This window comes from Rutidosis leptorrhynchoides, chromosome 2 (genome assembly GCF_046630445.1).
Source record: "Rutidosis leptorrhynchoides isolate AG116_Rl617_1_P2 chromosome 2, CSIRO_AGI_Rlap_v1, whole genome shotgun sequence".
Lineage (NCBI taxonomy): Eukaryota > Viridiplantae > Streptophyta > Magnoliopsida > Asterales > Asteraceae > Rutidosis > Rutidosis leptorrhynchoides.
Genome location: NC_092334.1, coordinates 103,265,197 through 103,271,900, shown reverse-complemented (window position 1 = coordinate 103,271,900; position 6,704 = coordinate 103,265,197).

The window sequence follows — 6,704 nt, the reverse complement described above, 5'->3', positions numbered from 1 at the left end:
ACCATTCAGCTAATATCCATGAAGATCTAGTCATAAAAACATCACTTAATCACCATAAGAAAACTCTTACAAAAACACTTCAAGAATCCTTCCAAGAACACAAACTTACTTCCAATCTTTCATCCAATTCCATCACCCTTTAGTTCTAGGTTTTCACTCATCATTTACAGCAATCTTGTCCAAGTAACTTGAGGTAGTAACTTTGTTCATAACCTTATTCGATTCATATATATATAGCTATCTTATTTTGTGGTATAAAATTTTAACAACAAGAACATAGTTTGAATGTTTTCAAACTTGTTTGCAAACTAAATAGATCCTTCTAACTTAACTTTTAAAATACTTCAAGACCTGTAATATATCATAAATATATGCTAACTTAACAAGGTAAAACTTGGTTTTTCAAAGAACAACTTAAAAACTGTTTTTACGACGTCGGAGTGCAACCGGGGGCTGTTTTGGGTTGGATAATTAAAAACCATCTTAAACTTTGAATTGGAGGTTTATTTTCTGGAAAAATGATTTTTACTATGAATATGATAACACATAAAAATTTCATGATTTAACTCAAAGTATAAGTATTTTTAGAAAAATAATCATTTAAGGTTGTTTACATGATGGAAAATGATTAACTTCATAAGTTTCACTAAAGTTTGACCTATGACTTGTGATTTCGAATACAAACTAAGGTATTTACAGTTCATAGTCTTAAAGAGGGACTCGATCCAAGGAAGTGGCAAGTTGAATCAACGAAAACGGAGTTGTAACGAAGAAACTATGACCAAAACGAGATCGGATATCTAAGACTAGTTTAGCTACGAGAATAATTGGAGAAAATTAAATAAATCACATCTTTTTAAAATAACATGATATTTTATATATATGTACTCATAATTTAATTTTATATGGTTCAGGATCACCCGTAAACAATACGAGAAGATTAATCATAAGATCCCATGATTGTACGCAACACGTCATTTGACAACACCGGTACTTTATGTACGCAACACGTCATTTGACAACACCGGTACCGTGGGTCAAGATTAATCTCGACCAATACATATACGATGGGGGTTTTATTTATTTCATTGGGGGTTTATTAAACACCTAAAAATGAACCATTAAAATTGAATTACTAACATCGGACTGCTAACTACGGACTAAGGAATTATTAAAAGTATTAAAAGTATTATAAGTATATATATGTGACGTTTGTTTAAAATGAAAATATATTGATAAATTATATATGGATAGGTTCGTGATATCAATCGGAGACCAAGTCGAAATTACATATCTTCAAGACAAAAGTGAGTATATAGTCCCACTTTTAAACTCTAAGTATTTTGGGATGAGAATACATGTATTTTATGTTTTACGTTATGGACACAAGTAACTGAAAAATATATTCTACGTTGAGTTGTACCACTGGCATACTTCCCTGTAGCTTGGTAACTGTTATTTACAGCGGTATTGTAAACGCGAATCCTGTTGATAGATCTATCGGGCCTGACAACCCCAACCGGACTGGACGACCAGTATTCAACGGTTGCACATTACTTCGTTTTGTGACTACACTTGGTACGGTGTAGTAAGATTTCATAATAAAGGAAATATGCGACGTGATTAAATGTTAAGTATGGTTACCAAGTGCTCAACCACTTAGAATATTTTTATTAAAACGTTTATATATGAAATCTTGTGGTCTATATATATATATATTGCTGCCGGCATTAAACCTATATCTCACCAACTTTATGTTGACGTTTTAAGCATGTCTATTCTCAGGTGATAATTAGAAGCTTTCGCTGCAACATGTTGAATTTAAACAAGATCTTGAGTATGCATATTTGTGTCAAAAATAAAACTGCATATCGGAGGATTTGTAATGTAAAATATGCTAGAAATCGTATTGTTATCATCACATGTAAAGTTTGTAAGTCTAAGATTATCGCTAAACGATAATCATCTTTATTTTGTCTAAAGCTTGTATCAAAATAAGAATTATGGTTTGTAATGTAAAATATATGCAGTTGTTCTTTTAAAAATGTCGCATATAGAGGTCAATACCTCGCAATGAAATCATACGTTATCTAACACGTTCGTATGGTTAAGGACGGGTTATGACATGTGGTATCAGAGCGGTGGTCTTAGCGAACCAGGTTTGCATTAGTGTGTCTAACCGAGAAGTCGTTAGGATACATTAGTAAGTCTGGACTTTGACCGGGTCTGATTTTAAAAACCATTGCTTATCATTGTTGGTTAAAATTTATATGTAAATATTATGTAGTACTAATGGGTTAGTTGTTGTGTGATAGATTTCGGGCTCAAAACTTATTATCACATTCAGCGACTCCGAATCAGAATCTTCTGATGGTGTTTCAGTCATTAACCTATCCGATGACGAAAATAATATCTTTGGGGAAGACTCACAAATTCCGGATGAACCAACTATAAAGAACCCGGAAAGTGAACCCGAGGAGGAAAGTGAACCCGAGGAAGAAATACAGGAAATTACGAAAGACAAGTTCGAACTAGGAAAGAAACGAAAGGCTAATGAATTAGAAAATTCAAATCTTGAGTTTAATAAGGATGATGTGGCACCAACTCCACTAGACACTACCACCCCTATTCCCGCTATTCCTATTCGTTCTATCCCGGCATCCAGTTCTTCAGTCCCACAGCCAAAATATAGGCAGACAGCCAGGATAAGCGTTAAGCGATTCTTTGAACCTAAACGTCCTAGAAAATAGACCAAACGATGCGCTGCCGTATTAAACCATGGGATCATATAATGTTTTGTATAATATTATTAGTGTGGTTTGCTTAATTTTCGATGTAAGATAAGCATATGTAAAATAGTGAAGTGTGAAATGCAATAATTTTCCATGGTTAAGTATTATTTAGATGGTAGTAATTGATTATGTACTAAGCTATTAAGTATGAACATTAACGGGTAGGTACTACCCTAGATATAATTATAAAACGCTAATAAGAAGAAAAGGCTTTTATAATAATACCTGGTTCATATTATTAATAAGCTATAATGTACTGTAAATATACACTACATCTATAATATTCCATGTGAATAATTATTTTCTTTTCATTCTTATAGAAGAATATGGCGCGATTGAACCGAATGACGGAACAAGAAATCCAGGAACTCATCAATCAGCGAGTGAACGACAGAATGTTATGGGTCGAGGCTGCAAGAGGTGCTGCAGTTAACCCAAATCCTCGTGTGGGGTGCACTTACAAAACTTTTCAAAAATGCAACCCCTCATCATTCAGTGGAACAGAAGGACCGATCGGTTTAACCCGGTGGATAGAAAAGATGGAGACTGTGTTTAAAATAAGTGGTTGTGTTGAAAAGGACATGACCAAGTATGCATCGTGCACTTTAGAAGATAGTGCACTCACGTGGTGGAAAAATTATGTGAAGGCTGTAGGAGGAGATGTAGCTTATGATACTCCTTGGGAAGAATTCAAAACAATGTTAATCAACGAGTATTGTCCAAGGAACGAGGTTAGGAAGTTGGAAGATGAATTACGAAGTCTGAAGGTTATTGGTACTGAAATCACCAACTACAATCAGCGATTCATGGAATTAGTTTTGCTATGTCCTGAATTGGTTCCAACCGAAGAATGGAAAATTGAAATGTACAAAGATGGTTTGCCCAAAAAGGTCAATGCAAATGTTACAGCATCGAAACCTAAGACAATTCATGAAGCTATAACCATGGCAAACGAGCTAATGGATCAGGTCATCATGGATAAGAAAGTATCCAATACTGATGTGAAGGTATCAGGTAACAAAAGAAAGTGGAATGGAAATTATGATCGAGGTAACCAACAACAATCTTTTAAGAAACAAGAAATCACGCAAGGTGCGGGTAGTGGTTTAAGCTTTGGTTATAAAGGACAAAATCCTTTATGCAACCGATGCCACAAACATCACTCTGGTTACTGTAATGTGGTATGCAACAAATGTAATCGAAAGGGTCATCTTGCTGAAGATTGTAGGGCTCTCGTTACAAATACAAATGGTACCAAGACTCCTGCCACTAATGCAAATAGAACTGCTTTGGCTACTGTTACTTGTTATGGATGTGGGAAACAGGGTCATTATAAGAGCCAGTGCCCGAATCCAGAGAAGAATATCTGACCTGCACGAGGGAGAGCATTTGTTATTAATGCTAGAGAGGCGTGTGAAGACCCGGAGCTTGTTACGGGTACGTTTACCATTAATAACTTATCCGCATCTATTATATTTGATACTGGTGCTGATAGAAGTTACGTGTGTAGAGACTTTCACGCTAAATTGAATTGTTCATCATTACCTCTAGATGCTAAGTACATGATTGAGTTAGCTAATGGTAAACTAATTAAAGCCGATAAAATTTGCCGTGATTGTAAAATAAATTTAGCCGGAGAAACATTTAAGATTGATTTGATACCCGTAGAATTAGGAAGTTTTGATGTAATAATCGGCATGGACTGGATGTCCAAAATAGGAGCTGAAGTTGTGTGCGCCAAGAAGGAAATTCGCATTCCTCGTAAGGATAAAACGCCAGTAATGATTTATGGAGAGAAGGGTAACTCAAAGCTAAAACTCATTAGTTATTTGAAAGCTCAAAAGTGCTTGAAGAAAGGGTGCTATGCTATCTTAGCACATGTTAATAAAGTTGAAAAGAAAGAAAAAGAGAAGTGCATCAATGACGTGCCTGTGGCAAGAGATTTTCCTGAAGTATTTCCGGAAGAGTTGCCGGGATTACCTCCATTTAGATCTGTAGAATTTCAAATAGATCTTGTACCAGGAGCTGCACCGGTTGCCCGTGCTCCATATAGACTTGCACCGTCCGAGTTAAAAGAACTTCAGAGTCAGTTAAAAGAATTACTGGATCGTGGATTCATACGACCAAGTACTTCACCGTGGGGAGCTCCAAGTTTATTCGTCAAGAAGAAAGACGGATCTTTCCGAATGTGTATAGATTATCGTGAATTAAATAAGTTAACTATCAAAAATCGGTATCCACTACCGAGAATTGACGACTTATTTGATCAACTCCAAGGATCATGTGTGTACTCGAAAATTGACCTAAGATCGGGCTATCATCAATTACGTGTCAAAGAAGAAGATATACCGAAAACTGCTTTTCGGACACGCTACGGTCATTACGAATTTTTGGTCATGCCGTTTGGATTGACGAATGCGCCAGCTGTATTCATGGACCTTATGAATCGAGTTTGTAGTCCATATTTAGATAAGTTTGTTATCATTTTCATTGATGATATTCTTATCTATTCCAAGAGTGAGCAAGAGCATGAGCAGCATTTAAGGTTGATATTAGAGTTGTTAAGAAAAGAACAGCTATATGCTAAATTTTCTAAATGTGCTTTCTGGTTGAAAGAAGTGCAATTTCTTGGCCACGTTGTTAGTAGCAAAGGAATTCAGGTTGATCCAGCAAAAATTGAAGCCATTGAAAAATGGGAGACTCCTAAGACACCAATGCAGATACGCCAATTTTTGGGTTTAGCCGGTTATTATAGAAGGTTTATTCAAGATTTTTCCCGAATAGCTAAGCCGTTGACAGCGTTAACGCAAAAAGGGAAGAAATATGAATGGACTTCTGAGCAGGAGAGTGCATTTCAATTACTGAAAAAGAAGTTGACTACGGCGCCTATTTTATCGTTACCAGAAGGGAACGATGATTTTGAAATATATTGTGACGCTTCGCGACAAGGTTTTGGTTGCGTTCTTATGCAACGGAAGAAAGTTATTGCATACGCATCCCGACAATTAAAGATTCACGAGCGGAATTATACGACGCATGATCTAGAACTGGGAGCAGTCGTGTTTGCATTGAAGATATGGAGACACTACTTGTATGGGGTTAAATGCACTGTGTTTACTGATCATAAAAGCCTTCAACATATTTTCGATCAAAAACAGCTGAACATGAGGCAACGTAGGTGGGTTGAGTTAATAAATGACTATGATTGTGAAATTCGTTATCATCCCGGGAAAGCGAACGTGGTGGCCGACGCTCTAAGCAGAAAGGAACGAGAACCAATTCGAGTACGAGCGATGAACATAAAAATTCGCATGAATCTCAACTCACAAATCAAAGAAGTTCAACGAGAAGCACTTACTAAAGAAAATATAGGAAATGAAATAATGAAGAAGTATGAGAAGCAACTCGTTATGCGGGAAGATGGAATTCGATATTTTGCAAATCGTATTTGGGTACCAAAGTTGGGTGGATTAAGGAAGTTGATATTGAGCGAGGCACATAAGACAAGATATTCGATACATCCTGGAGTTGGAAAGATGTACCAAGATCTTAAGACACATTATTGGTGGCCTAATTTAAAGACAGACGTTGCAACATATGTTGGGGAGTGTTTAACTTGTTCCAAAGTCAAAGCAGAACACCAGAAGCCGTCAGGGTTACTTCAACAACCAGAAATTCCAGAATGGAAATGGGACGGTATTACCATGGATTTCATCACGAAGTTACCAAAGACTGTCTGGGGATACGACACCATTTGGGTAATTGTTGATCGTCTTACCAAATCTGCACATTTCTTTCCTATAAAGGAAACAGATAGAATGGAGAAATTATTACGATTATATATAAAGGAAATAGTTTCAAGGCATGGAATACCTATTTCCATTATATCTGATTGTGATAGTAGATTTACCT